We start from the raw sequence: 20,518 nt of genomic DNA on the forward strand, positions 1-20,518 counted from the left end.
TTTATTCAAACATGGATACCACACATAGAGCCATTCAGAATCCAAGCACTTTACTGCATGACCCAGACGGGTTCTGTTTGCTTTGCTGCTGCGAGTCAGACACACACACACACACACACACACTGTTCTATGGTGTATGACATCACCAGACAAGACTTGTAAACCTGAAAGGAAGGTCGATAGCAGCAGGTGAGAGGGCTTTGCTGTGTAATGATGATGCCTACCAGTGTCTAAGTTGTAAACCCTGTTATTGATCGTCTTCAGTTCACCCAATAGTCCTCACAAACTAGCACGCTTGAAAGTCCACAGTAATGTGTCGGCTCTGAATCCAATATCCGCTACTATTAATGAATACTGACAAGCAGCTCAACCTTTGTATTTTTTTATTTAATGTAGTTAGTCCCATTGAGAGCAGGGATCCTGTTTCCAAGGAAGGCCTTGCCAAGACTGCACGAGTATATTTGGTCATGGTAATTTATAACAAATTCAGTAAAAATAAACACATTTTATATTAAAAATTAAAAAAAAAAGAAGAAAAGGTGAAGGAAAAAGACGGAGGCTGGGAAATATATTGAAGAAGGACTAAGAAAGACACGGTGCTAAAACAGTAACTATATGTTTAGACAAAGTGTTTACCACAGGCTTTACTAGGGGTATAAATAATAGATTTACCAGTCTATCATGCAGGATGAGGCTGAGTGACTTGCTTCCTCGTACTCCACGGGGAGTTTATAAGAATACACACTAAAGCCAGGAAAGGGGGGAGGTAGAAAAAGAAGATTCTTCTCAACTTTCTTTGTGCTTAGATAAACTTGTAAGAAACATTGTCAGCCATTCCAGTGTGACACCTCACAGCCAGACAATGGCATTGCCATGCAAATGAGAGATGAGGGAGCGTATACTATCAGCGCGTATGTGTGTGTGTACATGTGCATGTGTGAGCTCTAGTGCACACGGTTGTTTTGTTGGTGTTTCTTTAGAGAGAGAAAAAAAATGGCTGCGGAAGACAATAATTCGGCAGTGGCACGAGGAAAGATTGGCGCCTTTTCTGTATTATGAATCTGAATGTATTCAGGAGGAAAGCTGCTGGGCTAAAGTTAATTCCCAGTCACCTCTCCGTATCTGACTCAGCTACTTGAGACAAGCTACCTAGAGACTTTGCAGCGAAAGATTTTAAGCAGACTAACTCGGTTAAAGCAGCTAGCTGAAGATAAAAATGCAGTGGATATGAGATAATTTACATTTTATTGACTTTTTGACTTTTTATGGATGTTGATGAAAATGCTTGTGAAACATGACATTTGAAAAAAAATAACATTCTTTGATTAAAAAAAAAGATATAGATCTCAAAATGTGCGGATAAATAGTGGTAACGCTGACTTATTGAAACTTACTTGAAGACTACTGCATGATTCTGTCCCGGGTTCAAATCTTTTTATCCTTTACATCAATTTCATGTGTAATGTGTACAATTTAACTTTTTTTGGTGATGAAATTATATCAAATTGTGCGGGTAAGGTGCGCAACCGTTTCTGAGTACCGTCAATAAATCAACACAAAAGGATAGCATAGATTTGGAACATTTAGCAACAAGATAATAAAAAAATAGCAATACTTTTTACTGTTGCCAATAAAAAGTAACCCCTTACGGCACAAAAAAAACAAAACATAAAAAGTAGGACATTTTGGGACAGAAAACATTACTAATTATTACATATTATACTACTTACACCTGCAGTATTTATGGTACTGAAGTATGAGGTAGTCAATATAAGACTTACACTATACTAGTTTGAATGCTAGAGAACAAATAATTATAAATGGTTCAAAAATATATCTTCATCAAATTGCATGTTAATATTAATATTATACTTATGGATATGTATAAATTAGTAATTACTAAATACTGCACACAGTGTACAAATTATACAAGAATCTATTTTCAAACTGTATTCAGAAGTAGTTTCAAATGAAACAAATTGTGGCCAAATGCATTGCTAAAGATTCAAGTCAAGAAAAATATTTGTAATATATGTGTCTGTTAAGCATCTGAATTCAGAAAAATACACATTAAATTAACATAAAAGTTAGGTTTGATCATTCATGATTCTGTATATTTCTGTGCTGCTGTTTATGTCAAAGTGACCAAAAAGTGTAGGAATAATTAGCTCATGTGTGTTCTTTCCCGTTTCAGTCTATAAATTATGTTATTCCCTATGAAATAAATTTCTCTTAGTTCAGTCTTCCAACAAATGTCAAATTTGATATTAAAGATCATCACAAACCAGAGTTGTTAAATAATCTAAATAAGATGATAACAATAACTTTCCCAATGTAACTGGAACAGTTTAGATTGTGGACTCAAACTGTTGTATGAAAGTGATAGGTCACTAGTGGTATAAAAGAACAGCATTGAACTCGAATTCAACACAGACATTAGGGTTAGAATCTGAAAATGCACAGCCTAACTGTAGTAAGTCTATTTGCTTGATAGTCGCTCAACAAAAACGGAAATTCAAGGAAGAAAATGTGACAACTCTAGGTGAGAATCAGAACCTCCTCCTGTGTTCCAGGAACAGCTAAAGCTAATATAAGGTAAAGCTGTCTATCCATCTCCTGTCACAGACAGGATGGGAAACGGGAAGTGGGCTTTTGTGAGACACAGCACAGAAAAGTGTCTGAACAAGCCAAGCATCAAGTATGAATGCTCCCCTCCATCTCCAGCTGTGTCGGCTCTCGGGGTTTTTGTCCTTTCGTGGCGACTGGTCACAATGAAGTGGCACTCTGATAGGCAGAGAAGGGTGGGCGCTGTGTCACTGTCTCCCTTTGCAGAGGGACGAGTGCCACCCACCCCTTCTTTTGTCATGCTAAGACAGCGGCGCTCACTAGAACTGTACCCTTATTCATACATCACCCTCAAGCCCACGCCTGGCCACAGACAAATGTGGGAGCTGCAAACAGTTCCCTCCCACTGATGTCAGCGCGTCCTGTCCGAGACAAAAATCCTTGCAATTTTTTTAAAGAAATTAACTTTGCTCCCTTAGATTGTGGCTGAATTCAGCCTACTTGATAACTCTAAGGGCAAGCAAAATGGACCTTGAATTCCCACGGGCCTCATCACGGAGAAGCACAGCCTTCATGTGTAAAGGAGCATGAGAACAGGCATATCTAATGTCATTTTACAGGTAGATAGAGCGGGAGATTGGGAAGTAATTGGAAGTAATAACAGAAAGCTCTCTTTCGATCCCACAGGACCCGATTTTCTCTGCACCCCTGAAATTCCCAGAAGGCTTTCTTGGCGTATTTGCTGCGACGCAAAGAAATACAGTGGATGAACTGTGACCTTTGCTCCCATTCCCTGAAGGTCAGCGCTCTGCTTTGCATACACAGATGAGGCCCTCTATTCCGGAAATGATAAGACAAACAACAGGGTAGAGGTAAGGTCAGCAAGTTAAACCAACAGCTAGAATGACAGTTAATTGGCCGAAGGGTAGTGTAACTGTCATCCATTTCCCCTGGGCTGACTTGGGAAGACCCCCCCCCCCCTCCCTCCCCTCCCTCAGCTGACTGAGCTAGCTCTCCTGAGAGCTTCGCTTTGCACAAGAACCTTCACTTCTCAGCTGTCTCCCACAGGTTCAACCGGTGGACATTGACGCTGGGGGGAAAAACAAAACGATCAAATTGCCTCCGTTTTTTGATTATTACTTCATCGTTATTGTTTATGTTGCGGTAATACACAATAAAGACTGTGACAAGGGAGGAGATGAAATGTCAGAGTGAATTACAGGCGTATGCAGAAAACTGGCCGCAGATCAGCTGGCAGTGCTAAAAGGTCTTCCTTGCTAATTGCTCATATCCTACCACCGGCGAGAGGCGTCCAGCCGCTGTTCAATAGGCTGGCTGACTGAGAGCAGACAGATAAGACTACGTGTAGGGATGATTTGACCCATGCTCTAATGAATTGCTTAGTCCTGTGTGTCAGAAGCAGTGACACATGGCATGAAGGCTCTAGGGTCCCCTGTTGGTGTGCGCAAAGACAAGGGGAGTGAGGGGAAAATAACTCCTCACACAGCATCTGAAATAAGCAATCGTGTGTATGTGTGTGTGTGTGTGTGTGTGTGTGGGTTGGTGTGTGCCGGAGTCGACCACGTGCATGTTTGAGGATGAGTGATGGTTTTAGCAGAATCTGTCTGCCTAATTTCGCAGGGTCTGGGTTTGGGGTGTGAATGAAGGAGAGAGTGTGTGGAAGATAATGGGCCATTCTCCACGGTGCTCTGTGCTCTGCTGGCACACAGCTGGCCATCCAAACTAAACCTTTTTTTTTTTTTTTTTTTTCCCTTTTCCAGCACCATCCAGTCCCCTAAAAGAATTCCTGTTACGCATGGAAAGGGAATACTGCGGAAGGAGGTCAACACAGAAAGCCAGAAAAAGAAAACATTAGTGTTAATGGGGAGGATGAAGGAGGAAGTTCTAATAAGGCCCACTACACCCAAAATCCATCTGGGACCTAGTAGGAGGGGATCCGTCAGTGACAGACAGGTGTTCCTCAGAAGGCTCTTTAATCTAATTCCAGGGCCTCTGCTTTCGGATCCTTTGGGATCAACTGCGTCTGCAATTTTCCCCCAATACAACTTTTCATTTTCCCATTCACCAAGTTAACCATTTTAATGTGCTGAAAAAGAAGTATCAACAGAGCAGTACACACCAAATACAAGTCATCTACGGCATATTCCACTGTTGAATTGTCAGAGTCCTCAAGATATATAGAGAAGACTCAGAATGGATGAAAAAAATGAAATAAAAAGAGAAATTTTTTTAATCTAATCTTCAAAAAATAATGATCAAAATAACCATGTAACGCCTCTCGACAAGATCATAATACACTATTCCATGCCCACGTGCTGCAAATTGCAGCAACTGTATGTTGGGAAGGAAATCAATTGATTCTGCATTTGCTCTACCCTTGCATATTCTGCCCCTTTTCAGAATGTGTAGACCTTTTAGACCTGGATACAGTTTATGCATTACAATTTCTGTAAGCCTTGAACACCATCCTCTGCTATACGCTTCTGTTGGATGGTCTGACATTTCTAACTGTAGACAGAGGCAACAGCGTGGCTGTCATCTGCCAACCTGCCTTCATATCTTCAGACTTACATTTAGCATTAAGGTTTAGGTGAGCACACTGTTTGATTCCAGGACGCCCTTGTGTTGTACATATAACTCCATACAGAGTTTGGGGGGGGGGGGGGGGGGTGGTATGATATCTGTTGTTAAATGAATCTTTATTAACCTGGTATTGAACTGAAAGCAGAGACATCTGGCTGTAGATATGCTGCTTAATTAATTTTGATAAAAACATTGATTATGTATAGTTACATTTATTCATACCTCTGCCTTTAGCAAGAAGTTTGTTTCTGACAAGTAATAAGACAGGCAACTCTCGAAGATGAAACAATTTTAAAGAAATCTCTCTTTCCCTCTCTCCCTCTCTATCTATCCATCCATCTATCTATCTATCTATCTATCTATCTATCTATCTATATATATATATATATATATATATATATATATACATACATATATATAGATATATACACAAAATCTTTATTTGAAAATGACCTGACACCTTTACTACCTCCTATTTCTTTATTGACATTTGAAAAATGAAAAACCCCTCCTTATAATTGCTGACCATTCATTTTATCTTGGGTGCTACAAGTCTTTGAGGTTGGAAGGTAACATCGCCATCACATTGTAGTGGGTCAAGATAAGTTGAACTACAAACAATCTATTGACATTTCAGTAAACTAGAACATATCAAATTGAAAAGTAACATTTAAAGGCAACTTTAAGCAAATAGGTTTGTAACCTTGATTTAAAGGAACTCAGGGTTTCAGCACTTTTGAAGTCTTCTGGGAGTTTGTTCCAGATAAGTAGAGCATAAGAACTAAATGTTGTTTTTCCATGTTTGGTTCTGGTCCTGTGTATGCAGAGTAGGATGTATTTTGGTGCTAAGCCATTCAGTGATTTATAGACTAACAGAATTATTTTAAAGTCTATTCTCTGAGATACAGGGAGCTAGTGTAAGGACTTTAGAACTGGGGTGATGTGCTCTACTTCCTTAGTGTTAGTGAGGATGCAGGCTGCAGCGTTCTGGATCAACTGCAGCTGTCTGATCGATTTTTGGCAGACCTGTGAAGACATGGTTGAAGTAATCAATTCTAATAAAGATAAACACATGGATTAGTTTTTTGAGATCCTGTTTAGACATTAGTTCTTTAATCCTGGACATGTCCTTCAGGTGATAGATGGCTGACTTTGTAATTGTCTTTAGATGCTTTTGAAATAAGTGGAGCACTTAGTTTTTATGTTCCACTTATCTGGAACAAACTCCCAGAAGACTGTAAAAGTGCTGAAAACCGCTGTTCCTTTAAATCAAGGTAAAAACCCTATTTGTTTAGAGTTGCCTTTGAATATTAATGTTGAAGTTTCCAGTCCAATTTGTCTTATATCTTAACCTGCAGCTACCATTCCACTGCACTGTGCTTTTCTCTGTAATATTTTCTTTTCTTATGTTTTGTTCTTGTAAAGCACTTTGAATTGTCTTGTTATTGAAATGTGCTATACAAATAAACTTGCTTTGCCTTGAGGTCTGAGTCATCACTACACCCAGATTTCAGGCATGTTTAGTGGTTACTAGCTGAAACAGCTGAAGCTGTGTGCTAACTCTTGATCGCTCTTCCATTGGTCCAAAATGTATTACTTCAGTTTTGTTTGTATTCAACGGGGGAGGAAAACCTTTTTTGGCACAGTAATGCACCTGGTGCCATGGTGATGTAGAGTGGTGTGTCATCTGCGTAGATTACATTAACTGATGTTGTTTTTTATGATCTGAGCTAGAGGGAGCATGCAGATATTGTATAGGATGTGACCCAAGATGGACCCTTGGGGAACCCCGCATGTGATTTATGTGGTCTCTGATGTAACGTTACCTATTGACACTCAAAAAAATCCTGCCCTTTAAGTAGAATTTAAACCAGTCAATGCTGTACTAGAAAAGGTGACCCAGTTTTCCAGGCGCTCTAACAGAATGGAGTGATCTACGATATGAACTGATGCACTGAGGTCCAGTAATACCAGCACTGTGGTTCTTCTACAATCTGCATTTATATAGATGTCACTGAATACCTTGACAAGGGCGGTCTCTGTACTGTGGTGAAAACGTCAAAGCGGCTGGTCATTGTTAAGAAGGTATTTCATAGTTGAAACACAGCTTTTTCAATAATCTTACTTATAAAAGGGAAGTTTGAGATGGGCCTGTAGTTGTGCAATAGTAGTTTGTCCAAATTGTTCTTTTTCAACAGTGGTTTGATAATAATTGCTGTTCTTAGGAGGAATACACCTGAAAAAAGGGAAGTGTTTATTATTTGAGTCAAAACAGACATTATCACAGGCAAAACTTTCCTAAAGAAAGCTGTCGGTAGAATTTTAGAACTCTCTAAAGATTGTCTATTGGATTAAAGTCAAGACTCTGAATGGGCCCCACCAAAACGTCATTATTACTTCCAGTGAGAACAAAGATATTAGTAAAACCAAAGTATGAATTTAACCCTAATTCTGCCAAGGGTATGAATAATTTAGCTCAACTGTATGTGTATGCTCACTTTGATTGTTGTAACTTGATCTGCTTTAATCCGTACTGGTTACTGTATTCCTCACAACAAGATCATTAATCTCAAACCTTTTTGTTGTAGTAAAATATTTTTGAAGTCAAATGACAGAAGAATCTGATAAATAATTTAACATCCTTTCTACATGCCTGGAGTGTTCCTGAGGGTTGCCGACTTATTAACAATTAAGGTACGAAAGTTAGACTTAATCAGTGGACTCAAACAACAACAAAAAGGGCAAAAGAATTTGTTTCAAATTAAATAAGCAAAGATTGGATGTCAACCGTTGGGTATCGTATAAAGTTACTTATTATCAGTAGGACAATGAGGTAATGGAAAACACAGTCATGCAGCACTCAGATACCTGTAGTTGTATTAACCCTGCTAGGCATTCATAGGAATAGGATACTAATTCAGAACGATTCCCTCTCAGATTCAGTTCAGCTCCTGTGTAGTTGGAAAGAATCTTTATTGCATGCAAGTGTCAAAATACAGAAGACTATCTTGAGGTTTTGTCATCTTTATGGTGTTGATATTCAACATTATTGCTTAACTAAGTCCACAAAATAAATACATAATTTCTCATCCTTGATGAAACACCAAGCCAGCATCAAACTGTATTTAGGTAACAACTACCTACAGTTGAATTTAAAAAATGCTGAAACCTAATACGCTGCTGTCAGAATGTTTCCTATCGTGCAAAGTATGTTGGCCTGTTGAAATGAATGTAATTAAGGTCTAACTACAAGGAAACTAAGTTGAGTTTGTGGAATTGGAGTAGGTGTCATCGGCTCTTTGATGTATGTGTATTTCATTTAATGCACTCAAAGTTTGAATAGCGTGTGTGTGATAGGAACAAGGATGTGAAATTTACAGTGTTTAAGCGTGTCACAATGAGTTACATAACTTTTGCATTGATATTTCAATCTTATTTTTATTTTTCATATTAAGGCATCAACTGACCTTCTGGGAACTTACTTTCAAATTCACTTCACTATCATATGGATGTTAATAGAAACAACTTTTGTCTCTTTTTTTTTTTCTTTTCCAACTGAAATTCTACCGTGACTAGACCAGTTATGATTTTATGTTTGTTTTTTATTAAATTTTTTTTTTTACTTTACTGGTTCTCATATAAGTAGGAACCAGCTGTAATAAGCACACTGACCCATTTAAACGCATTTAATTGTCTGTGCAACAGCCAACGTTACAGTTGTGCAACATCAATTCTAGAGAAATGCTAGGAATTTGGGTTCATTGTTTGACCTAGAAAAACATGTAAGCATACATCTTTATGTTTTATTCACGTATTTATATATTTAGGCTTCAGGTTATTTATTGTAAAATAATGTAACTTTTTTCTTATATACAGAAAGAACACATTTGAATGCAAACCCATTATTAGTAAAAACCTTAAATCATTCATTCAAAGCTGACTAAGCCAGATCGTATCTGATAATTGCGTATATCTTGAAATGACAAACAGTACAACTTTGTTTCTGCCATTGTCGAATGTTTGATTTATGAGACGTGTGCATCTTTTTCTCTTATGTTATGACTCTCCTACACTGACGGAGCAATCACTGTAATTAGTTTATGAGTCACAAAAACATTTTAGACCTAGCAGCACCTGGTGTTGGGTGGGGTTTTCTTGCATGGGAAAGTTGTTTGGTATGGAAGAAACAATGTTTCCACAGAATTAGCAACAATATGTTCTTACCAGTTATGGGCCATCATGACCTACAAGACAAAAGTACACTTACAATGAATGCCTTTGGTTTTTACTCATGGCAACCAACCTAGTAATGAAGAGACATTACTAGGCTTTTACAGGAAGAGGAATAAATTGCTTACGTTTAGGCTGAATTTACCTTAGATAATAGTGCCCAACGGTTGTATTTAAGAGAATGGTAAGCTGGCCACTGTGAAAATAAAAACAAAAAGTAAAAAAAAAAAAAAATGGAAAGAAAATGTCTCTTACCTTTGCAAATGATTGCCATATCCATAGAATAACAATCAAGGCAGTAAAACCTGTTAGGCAATCACTCCCAAATGGAAGCACAAACAGAACCAGCTTTGACGTTTTTGTCTTTAATGTTTGTTAACCATTTTAAATCAAAATGTCTTCGTTTGCAAGTGGGATAGGTGGTCGGTATGGAGGTGTGTGTGTGTGTGTGTGTGTGTGTGTGTGTGTGTGTGGGTGTGTGTGTGGTGTTAAGTAAAAATTCAAAGGGAGATAGTCAAAGGTTTCTCAGCGACCACAAAAATATCCAAAAAGACGGCAATATGTGAAAAACATGGTGCTAGCTGCAATAATGAAACGTTTATTTGCGTTTCTGATATTTCGTGTTCATTGAATCCTTCATACCCTTAGCACTATACAACCTCTTTCAGTGAATATGTTTGAATATCTAAAATGCAAAGAAATAACTGTTTATTAACTGTACACATCAATTAGCATAGTCCACTTTTCATTTGGCTCTAGAGCATGGTGAAGTTGGGTTTGATGGCATTCCCAGATCCAAATTGTGACTTTAAAGATAAATAAGATGTATACTTTATTGAAATAAGTAACCAGTAGCACTTGCTGGTTCATTTCTGTCAACTTAAGTTTATTCTGAAAGTCCTGGAAATATTTGGCGCTTTACCTTGAGTAGTTTCTTGTTGATCCAATAGAAATAATAACTGTTGTATATTGCTTGTAAATGGTATATATCGCAATTGTTTTGCAAACGCAACCCAAGTCCCCCCAGTGCATTTTACCTATGGTATCCTAGTGATCCAAGATTACCAATGTCAATAAAACCACTAGCTGTCATTTAGTAGACAACCAAAATATTTGTGAGTTTGCATGGATGCATGTCTCACTGTGCCAGCAGTAGTACGCAAAATTTACAGGGGAACTTTAAATGACTTCCCCACAGTTGTATGCACTTAACTGTTTTTTTGTGATTGAGAAAAGTGGATAAACCACATGATCATGAGGTTGTAGGTTGGGAATGATGCAGATAAGAAGTGCGCTCTGTTGACGACAGCAAAGCACATCCAGATGACTGAGACTCAACACTGTTACTCAATGTAACCCCGAGAGACACAGAGAGCACAGCTTATGCAGGGCTATAATCTAAAATAAAATGACTCTCTGCAGAGCTACAAATTAAATAAAGCCCAAATCTGGATTCCATTATCATGTCTCCCAAAGCCTACATTTTTGTAACATTTAAATGGCAAAATAAATATGAACGCCGCCGTATCAAACAAGGTTCCAACCACTATTTATTTTTGTGGGGATGTGCTGAGAAATGAAAAGCTAACATGGTAAACACAGCCTTTTTTTTTGCCACTAATTTGTGAGTGGCACCGAATGTTTCTGAGTGCAGTGATTGCTGACAGATTTGTGGATGTGTGTTTTAATGAGTCTCTGATGGCAGTACAGAGGTTGTACCTGTCAAACAGGCCCCAGAACTGGAAAACTAACAAGCAACGGCCATGTGGACACACCGCAGCAACTCATAATAAGCCATAAGATGGTGTTTACACCCAGACTGTTATTGAGGTATTTCTCAAGAGTAAAAATTAAAGCTGCAATTGCGTCTCTTCACAAGAGGTGAATTCATCTTCCCTAAACTGAACCTCCAAAATCGTACTGAAATCGTAGACAGCTCTCATCTGAATACAAATCTCGACATCTTCCATGCACATCACTTTTATGACTTTGTATCGTCTATCTGACTTGTTGTGCACCTCATCTACATGGAGCAAACACCACCCTCCTCCTACACAGCTTCCTCCTTTCCTTCATCCACATCACTGAAGTTGTAGCCACCATGGAGGGCCCCCTTATTCCACTTCTGCTGCAACGTTTGGCTGAGATTTATTAGCCCTCTTAACCAAAATGTAATTTTCACCATGTTGGTTTTCTAAAGTCAGGGTCGGAAAGGGTTTTTGCTTTTTTTTATTTTCCGTTTTGTTGAGGGGGCTTTGGGTTTTCACGTCTACTCAGCTGCGTTGGTAGGGCAACTCATTCCAACACCAATACCCCAAAACCCGCAGGGACAGCTAAGTGATTTATTGGACCCTTTTTATTGACAGGGCAAGAGTGAACATGAGCATAAGTAAGAATAGGAGAGTAATTGAGCTTGTCTGATATGTAGCATGGTGCAAATGCAATATAAGGGAGGTATTTAAATAGGATTAGATTTTATGGAGAATTATACTGAAGAACGTTTGTTGTCTGACAGGATTTCCGATACTTTATTATAATGTGTCTTAATTTCTTTCTTAAATTTAGCTGGTCTGAAACCACCTTTAAAACGTTAATTATTCATTCCAATGGAAAATCACTCCATGATGGATTGGCCCATGCCTTCATGCTCCTACCACCTTGTTGTAATACCCTACATCTCTTACTCACTTTTATTATATTATGGTTTTAAAATCCAAGGAGTTCTACAAAGTTCTTATTTTGCCTTTGTCTTATCAGGCGAGAATCTTTGAAGGCTGATGTTGGCCCGCTCCCATACCAGATAATGATTTCCATGACAGAGTCTCTGAACTCGACAGAACAGAACAGTTTTCACCATTGTAGGATGAGTAAATGCACCTAATAAAGCCCAGGAAATTACATAGAATAGAAGTGATGCACCATTCTGCGGTCGTACTTTAGAGACACATAGACTTAAAGGAGACAGCTCACAGAGATCACAGCCTGTGAATCATAACATTTCAAAGAAAGGCAGAATACATGGATGGGTCGGGAAAAGAATTAGATGGAAAAGAGTCATAGTGAGACAGTGAACAGCAGATTGTTACAATGAGCCTATGATGCGGTCAGATTGCATATTATTGATTGTGAAAATGCATATAAATGAAAGAGTTAAACAGCACATCGATTGTCTTTTTCAGTTACTTTATTTTGTTTGGTTGAAATTTGTGTTTGGTTTCTAGGCGTGTCTTCACCTGGAGTTGAAAGGCCTCATCTTGGCATTTAAAGTATGAATAACATCATTTGAAATACAACAAAGCCAACAGGTGTTAAGTTCTTGTTTAGCATTTCTAAAGACAGAATTTAAATGCATGACAGTCAAGCAAATGTTGTAAGTAAAATTCATTGTTTTCTGGTAAAGACAAGGCAAGGCAAGTTTATTTATATAGCAAGACGATTCAAAGTGCTAAAGACTTACCTCCACCATTTTCCATCTCCCAGCAGGTGCACAGACTAAACAGTCCCCAGGGGTTTGCACCCAATTTATTGGTTCCGGGTTTGGTTCAAGCTAAGATGTGGATTAAAGAGGGGCCATCTTCCCAATGTAGGTTCATTTCAATGTAAGCCATTTGTTGTTCATTTTCGGGTGTTGGTGGTTCAGTTTGGTTACACTGTTGGCTACAAAATAAAATAAAAAAATAACAAGCTTCCACAGATGTCACTTCTTGCCTTGTTTTTCGACTGCCGTTTGGGTCCCACTTCCATGGCCTCTCAACCAGTTGGACAAGCATGTGACACAGATAAAACAAGAAATTTAGACGTAATGGTATGAAAAATGAGTAGAAGGAGAAGCAAAGAGAAGTTGAGAAAGTAAGTTTAAAAAGAACTACTGTCAATTCGCTTCCCTTAGCCAAGACATGTGTCTTTAGTGAATAAATAATCAAGTGTAACAGTTTCACAGCATCTTGTTAGATTGCCAGTTCTAAAACAGGACCGTGACGGCTCTTGTCTGTGTCGGTGTGTCTGGCTGTGACTCAGGTTCCCCTCTGCCCCAGGGGAACCTTTTAGACCTGCAACTTCACAGCTTCATGACAATAAAGCCCAGAAGACAGGCCTGAAAAAACTTGGGGATGTGCGACTCTTGGTACCCGAGTTACATGTGTCACACGGCTCTGAGAAGTTGCGTCTCTCCCTCATGACTGCCCTGGTTAAATATAGCGCTTACAGCTCTGGACACAGGCACTGGCACTCCTGTTATACATGTGTGAAAAGCCTTAAAACAAATTCATCTTTTAAAATGTAGGGAACAAAACAACTTTTAATTTTTGCACATTGCATCCCTTGGGACTAATCTTATTTTAATGAATAATCATAATTATCAGCTTTTTTAAAAATCTGCAAAATGAGTTGGACAATCTTTTTTTTCTTTTTTTACATTGACTTCAGGGAACTGTCAAATAGTCTTCCATGACTTTTTATCTCACTGGGCGTAAAATGACATTACACAGAGGCTCATTTCTTTTGACAAATTTTAAATTAGCTGAACTGTGACAAACACGCTTGGACGAGGAGCAGGATAGTAGAAGAGGGTCAATGCTTACTCTTGGAGAACTAAATAAAAGATTAGCATCTGGAGATGACCAAGTTTTTGCAACCATTAGACACGCCCTACATGCCAACTTGTTATTTTTTTTCAAATAAGGCCCTTATTTGTCCTACAGTCACAAACGTAAACACGTGGAGTTGAGTCTAGTTTGGAGTAATAAAAAACACAAAAGTTTAAAAAGTTAAAAGAGTTACTTCAAACTATACTATGTCCAATCCTTGAATCCCCAAGCTGTCAATGTTGCTATACCTGAACAATGCATAGTTTGGGGTTAGGTGCAGGTACAAAACTCTTCTACTAAAGACTGCCAGGGAACAGGCTGTTAATGATTAAAAATGTAGCCCCTTCAAAATCAGAAAACATAAAAAGAAGTGTGGCAAAAAAAAAGTCTGGCTCCTTGGACTCTAAATGTAAAGTAGCAAGAAAAAGTTCAAGACTTTTGCAAAGTAAGCTACTGTGCGTTTCATTTCCCATACTTATGAAACATGTTTCAGCTGAGGTCAATTTAAACTTAAAGCCAACCCAGCAATATATTATTGAAAATAAAAGGGTCGATGTAAATATCTCATATAAGCTCAGTATTAAATGCATCCAACACCCGATCCAGCAGGGAATGAAAGACATAAAGATTTTGGACCCAATTCTGCTACGGCTGTCTGAAGCACTTTGCCAACATTTTTGTAATGCTGTTGTAAATGGGACTGCTTAAGTTAGTATAAGCACATTATACATCTTTTCCCTTCAAATGTAGTGGAATGGCTCATAAACTTGTTCCTGTTCAGCAGTGCTCAGTGAAAAAGTAAAAGAACTAAATAGCACACACACACACACACACACACACACACACACACACACACACACACACACAGACACGTGGCTCTACAAACACACACACATATACATAAAAAAATATCTGCAAAGCTTACAATGTCAAAGATGTTCATGTTTGCCTCAGCAGACGTTTTTCTTTCATGTTTGTGCAAACTTAATCAAACAATTTTTCCTCAATTACAATAAAGGAGTCTTTATTTTGCTTGGCTGGGCATCCCCCCCCCCTACACCCCTCGCCCTCAACTCTCCAACTCTCCAACTCTCCAACCGCACCACAGCAGGATCAGTTTCCCCCCCTCCACCAGAATCCCACTGAAGCGCTGCCATGTCGGCTGGAGACAATCAGCTGAAATGTTCCTCAGATATTCCTGTTCCCTTTTCAAAAGCCCCAAATTCAATTTATGGACACATTTATTACCATGTCTGTCAGTGACTAAAGGGGAGTTTCATAATCAGGAGCACACATCTGATCTGGTCACAGCGGGCTGCCCCGCTTGGCCAATATGCACTCTATTACATGGTCAGAGCCAGCCGGTCCACAGAGGAGAAAGAAAACACGGGCAAACAAAAGACTTGGTAGTTAGACATGGGATGGAAAGCCCTCAGATGTAGCATGTAGAAAAAGCTGATCTGATTTAGGAGTGGGGCCATAGGGGGAAAATCTGTTTGCACAGTTCTGGTGCAGGGGGCCTTGACCACGTGTTGAGAGATCACAAAGCGTTCTTCCAAAAGCTGCTCGGTATTCCCACAGCAAACCTTTTAACTGATGTTATTGAAATGTTTTTGTTGTCTAACGATCTTTCCGTCAGTGTCTAACCAGAAGAGGGAGCGGGCACCTAAAGGGCTCCCTTTGGAAGACTAAACAAGTTGTTTAAGGTTCGGTGTCTCATACCAGGAGTTTCCATTGTTTGTCTTTGTTTTTAATTGCCAAAAGCTATACAGAATCCGCCTTTTTACTCCGGCACAGCAGACAGAGAGCAGCTTGTTAGCGCTGACTATAACCACTCTGAGGCCTTGGCGATTTACTATCCCTGCTCTGCTTGTGAAACACAGATTCTAATGAGCGTTCAGCACGCTGCGCGTCACTCAGCTCTGCAACGCGGGGCATGAACTGGACCCAGACCCAGTGATTGAGGGCTTTGCTTTGCTGCGGTGTGTGCATGAGACTCACTCGCCACAGACCACAGACTCCAATCAGCGGTTCCCCGGTGCAGCGGTTGGACAGAGTGTCAGTGATGTCTGAGAGCCACCGTTCACACAGATTTCGGTCCGGTCGGGCAGATTACCCCTGGAGAGATGCACACCTCAAGCCGAGGCCATAAATCAGAACTCGCACACAAAGCTTTGCCTAAACTCTAGCCAGGGCCCGATGTAGTAAAAACAGAAGTAAAGTGGGTTAAGCTCCCCCTAGAGGCCAAAACTAGAAGGCGATTAAGTTAAGGAAACGAAGCGAAGCGTGTCCTCCATTAGCTGAAAGATCACATTTTACCACAGGAGCAACACGCTTACAGGGGCAGGGGGCTCTGTGAAATCTCCACGAAAAAAAGAAAAAGAAAAAAACTGAATCTCTGTTTGCCTTCCAACCAAATTATGGAGGCTATCACCTGACACTCACACAGGTAATGTCCTGGACAAGAGCCAGAGCCAAATATCATCGTGGTCAGCTCGACTGCTACACCCTTGGAAAATACGTGCAGGAACTGAAAACTATATTTCCAAAATTGCTTGCTTGTCCCCTGTGTTGGTTTTGGACAAGGATTCTGAGTTGGAGCTGAGGGGCTCCTTCAGCATGTGCCAGGATCCTTACAAGCTAGTAACTGATATCTCACTTTTTTTTTCACCCCCCCTCACACACACAACCTCAAGCATTCTGTTATTAAAACTGGAGCAGATCCCACCAGAATGTTTTACACGTTTACTAGGTGTATGTCAAGGTGAGAGACAACACTAGTGAATTATAGACTGGATTTGGATTTTGGGAATTGGAACTCGGAGAAGGCTGGAGGAAAGAGAGACAGGGGAGGCATTACTGCGGGTGACAGTTCTGGCTGCCAGGATTTAAATCCGACTCCCCTCCACACGCACCCCCCCCCCCCCCCCCCCCTACCCCCCAACATCACCTCCAGCATGCTGCACAGAAACCACAGTGCCCCCTATAGTTAAAATCCACACATGTCATACTCAATTGGCCTTAATAGTAAATGCCAGAATGATAAATAAAACAGTATCAAGACTCATGCTGTGGGGAGTTTAGTATGAAAGATCAATGAGTGGCTGTCTACAGGGAGCAGGCTAAAAGCATCCGTGCCATCTGTGGTAGCAGTGGGTTGACATGGCACACTAATCTCTTCTGGTTTGTGTGTTTGGGGTCCAGGACGTCCAACAGGCTCGGTGACAGCTGCGCATTGGAGCAAATCCGAACCGTGCTTGCAAACAGAGCAACTGCAAACTGATGACAAACGCTTTGTTTGGGGAAGAGATTTTTTCTTTTTTTTCCTTATTTTTTCTTCTGCCTGATTTTAGTGGGATCACAAGTCTGGCCATCCTAATGGGAGAAAAAGAGCACCAATTAGGGATGCATACCAAGCAGGACTGAGCTATTTCCAAAACCATTAAAATGCACTATAAATGATCATATTAGACAAGCATTCTTTTTCTTTTTCTTTGAGCTCAAAGTGATTTTTTTCCCCCTCTAAAGATCACTAGCTCTGATAACAGAAAAGGCCTTAAATTTAGGCCACAGTATCAGGCTGCAGACGTTGCATTTTATGTAGTGTCAGTATAGAAAATGGATCCCGCTCTTTGACCAAAAGGCATTGATCAGTTTTACGTGGATTGAAGCTGACATTACCTTCACCCTTAAAAAATGATCATATATCAACAGAGGAACTAAAATCTCCTCTTTGATGGTGTCAAATACAAAGAGCAGATGTCTAAAAATAGGTTATAGTAATTTCCCAAAACCAATTGGCAGTGGAACAGCAAACTGAAGAAAATTAATGATAATTTTTGATAATACTAAATATCAAGAATTATAAAAGGAGTAATCAGCAATATTTCACCTCTTGGTGGGCTGTCTGTAGACCAAAACAAGATGTTTTACAAGCCACACTTCTCTCTACCGCCACTCCAGCTGCAACCTGGCCCACATTTCTCCTCCTTTCCCTTCTCACCCATCCCCTCCTATGATCCTATTTGCGAAGGAAAAATACACAGCAAAACAGCATCACCTTTCAGAGGAACATGTCTAGTGAAGAAGTAAGGAATACATAACGTTATAATGCTGTCAGCAAGAGAATGTTTGGATCCGCTGGGCATGGTCTCTACCACTTTGCTCCTTGCTACATTCCTCTGATGGTGGCATTTTCTGGGCAGGGTGGGGCTAAGCCCTGAGTGGCAGCTGTTCACATGGACGTACATGCACACATGGCTGGCCCGTCTTTGTAAACAAGAGACTGGAGAACAGCACCGAGAGATGGTGTGTGAATATGGGCATGCCATATTCCATCAAAAAAATATACCTTTAGTTCTTCACATCGCTATTTTTTTAGTTCTTTCTATCTAAAAAGTTGGAATTCTGCGTATTGCTCCTTTAAGTAGTCATTCAATTCAATTCAATTCAATTCAATTTTATTTATATAGCGCCAAATCATGAAACATGTCATCTCAAGGCACTTTACAAAGTCAAGTTCAATCATATTATACAGATTGGGTCAGATTATACAGATTGGTCAAAAATTTCCTATATAAGGAAACCAGTTGATTGCATCAAAGTCCCGACAAGCAGCATTCACTCCTGGGGAACCGTAGAGCCACAGGAAGAGTCATCTGCATTGTACATGGCTTTGCTGCAATCCCTCATACTGAGCAAGCATGAAGCGACAGTGGGAAGAAAAACCACCCATTAACGGGAAAAAAAAACCTCCGGCAGAACCGGGCTCAGTATGAACGGTCATCTGCCTCGACCGACTGGGGTTACAGAAGACAGAACAGAGACACAACAAGAGAAACAAAAAAGCACAGAAGCACACATTGATCTAGTAATCTGTTCTACATTAGATGGTAGTAGCAGGTGAGCCGTCTTCTCTGGATGATGTCACAGTTAACAGAACGCCAGACCAGGTGTACCTACTATGAAGAGAAAAGAGAGAGAACAGAAAGTTAAAGCAGAAATGACAACACATAATGCATAATTGAAGAACAGTAGAACTCAATATAGTGAGAAAATTAGATCCTGATATACTCCAGTAACCTAAGCCTATAGCAGTAAAACTATAAAAGGTAGCTGAGAGTAACATGAGTCACTAGTTATAATTTTTGTCAAAAAGAAAAGTTTTAAGCCTAGTCTTAAAAGTAGACAGGGTGTCTGCCTCACGGACCAAAACTGGGAGTTGGTTCCACAGGAGAGGAGCCTGATAGCTAAAGGATCTGCCTCCCATTCTACTTTTAGAGACTCTAGGAACCACCAGCAGACCTGCAGTCTGAGAGCGAAGTGCTCTGTTAGTAACATACGGGGTAATCAGAGCTCTGATATATGATGGAGCTTGATTATTAAGGGCTTTATACGTTAGAAGAAGAATTTTAAATTCTATTCTTGATTTAACAGGAAGCCAATGAAGGGAAGCTAAAATTGGAGAAATATGATCCCTCTTGTTGATTTTCATCAGAACTCTTGCTGCAGCATTTTGGATCAGCTGAAGGCTTTGAACTGCATTTTGTGGACTTCCTGATAGTAAAGAATTACAATAGTCCAGCCTTGAAGTAACAAATGCATGGACCAGTTTTTCAGCATCACTCCTGGACAGAATGTTTCTAATTTTGGCGATATTCCGGAGGTGAAAAAAGGAAACTCTGGAAACCTGTTTAATATGGGATTTAAATGACATGTCTTGGTCAAAAATAACACCAAGATTTTTTACTTTATTACCAGAGGCCAGGTTAATGCCACCCAGATTAAGTGATTGGTTAAGAAGTTTATTTTTGAGGACTCTGGCCCAAAGATTAAAACTTCGGTCTTGTCAGAATTTAGATGCAGGAAATTTAAAGTCATCCAGCTTTTGATGTCATCAAGACATGACTGCAGTCGAAGTAATTGATTGGATTCATCAGGATTTATGGATAAATATAGCTGAGTATCATCAGCATAACAGTGGAAATTAATCCCATGCTGTCTGATAATTTTGCCTATCGGAAGCATATATATAGTAAAGAGAATTGGTCCAAGGACTGAACCCTGTGGTACTCCACAGGTGACCCTAGAGTTTGAGGAAGATTTATTATTAACATGAACAAATTGGAATCTGTCTGACAGATAAGATTTAAACCAGCCTAATGCTTTCCCCTTAATCCCTACAGTATGTTCAAGTCTTTGTAGGAGAATATTGTGATCAACTGTATCAAACGCAGCACTGAGATCTAACAGGACAAGTATAGACACAAGTCCATTATCTGAGGCCATGAGAATATCATTAGTGACCTTCACCTGAGCTGTTTCAGTGCTATGATGAGCTCTGAAGCCTGACTGAAACTCCTCAAGTAGGTCATTACTTTGTAAATGTTCACAAAGTTGATTAGCAACTACTTTCTCAAGAATTTTAGATAAGAAAAGAAGATTAGATATAGGTCTGTAATTTACTAACTCATCTTGATCAAGAGAAGGTTTCTTAAGTAAAGGTTTAATAACAGCTACTTTCAAAACCTGTG

The 20,518-nt window shown here is 39.6% G+C and overlaps 1 long non-coding RNA gene across 1 annotated transcript in view; it reads right to left on the minus strand.

Annotated features, from left to right (window-relative positions):
• Positions 1–12,875, minus strand: part of LOC118562893 — a 40,860-nt gene extending 27,985 nt beyond the window's left edge. Inside the window, exons 1-3 of the long non-coding RNA XR_004930866.1 lie at positions 12,857–12,875; positions 9,545–9,595; positions 9,394–9,413 (exon numbers count right to left, since the gene is read on the minus strand). This is a non-coding gene — a long non-coding RNA (uncharacterized LOC118562893). The remainder of the gene's footprint in view (positions 1–9,393; positions 9,414–9,544; positions 9,596–12,856) is intronic.
• Between the last annotated feature and the right edge of the window lie 7,643 nt (positions 12,876–20,518).

This window comes from Fundulus heteroclitus, chromosome 4 (genome assembly GCF_011125445.2).
Source record: "Fundulus heteroclitus isolate FHET01 chromosome 4, MU-UCD_Fhet_4.1, whole genome shotgun sequence".
In the NCBI taxonomy this organism is placed as follows: domain Eukaryota; kingdom Metazoa; phylum Chordata; class Actinopteri; order Cyprinodontiformes; family Fundulidae; genus Fundulus; species Fundulus heteroclitus.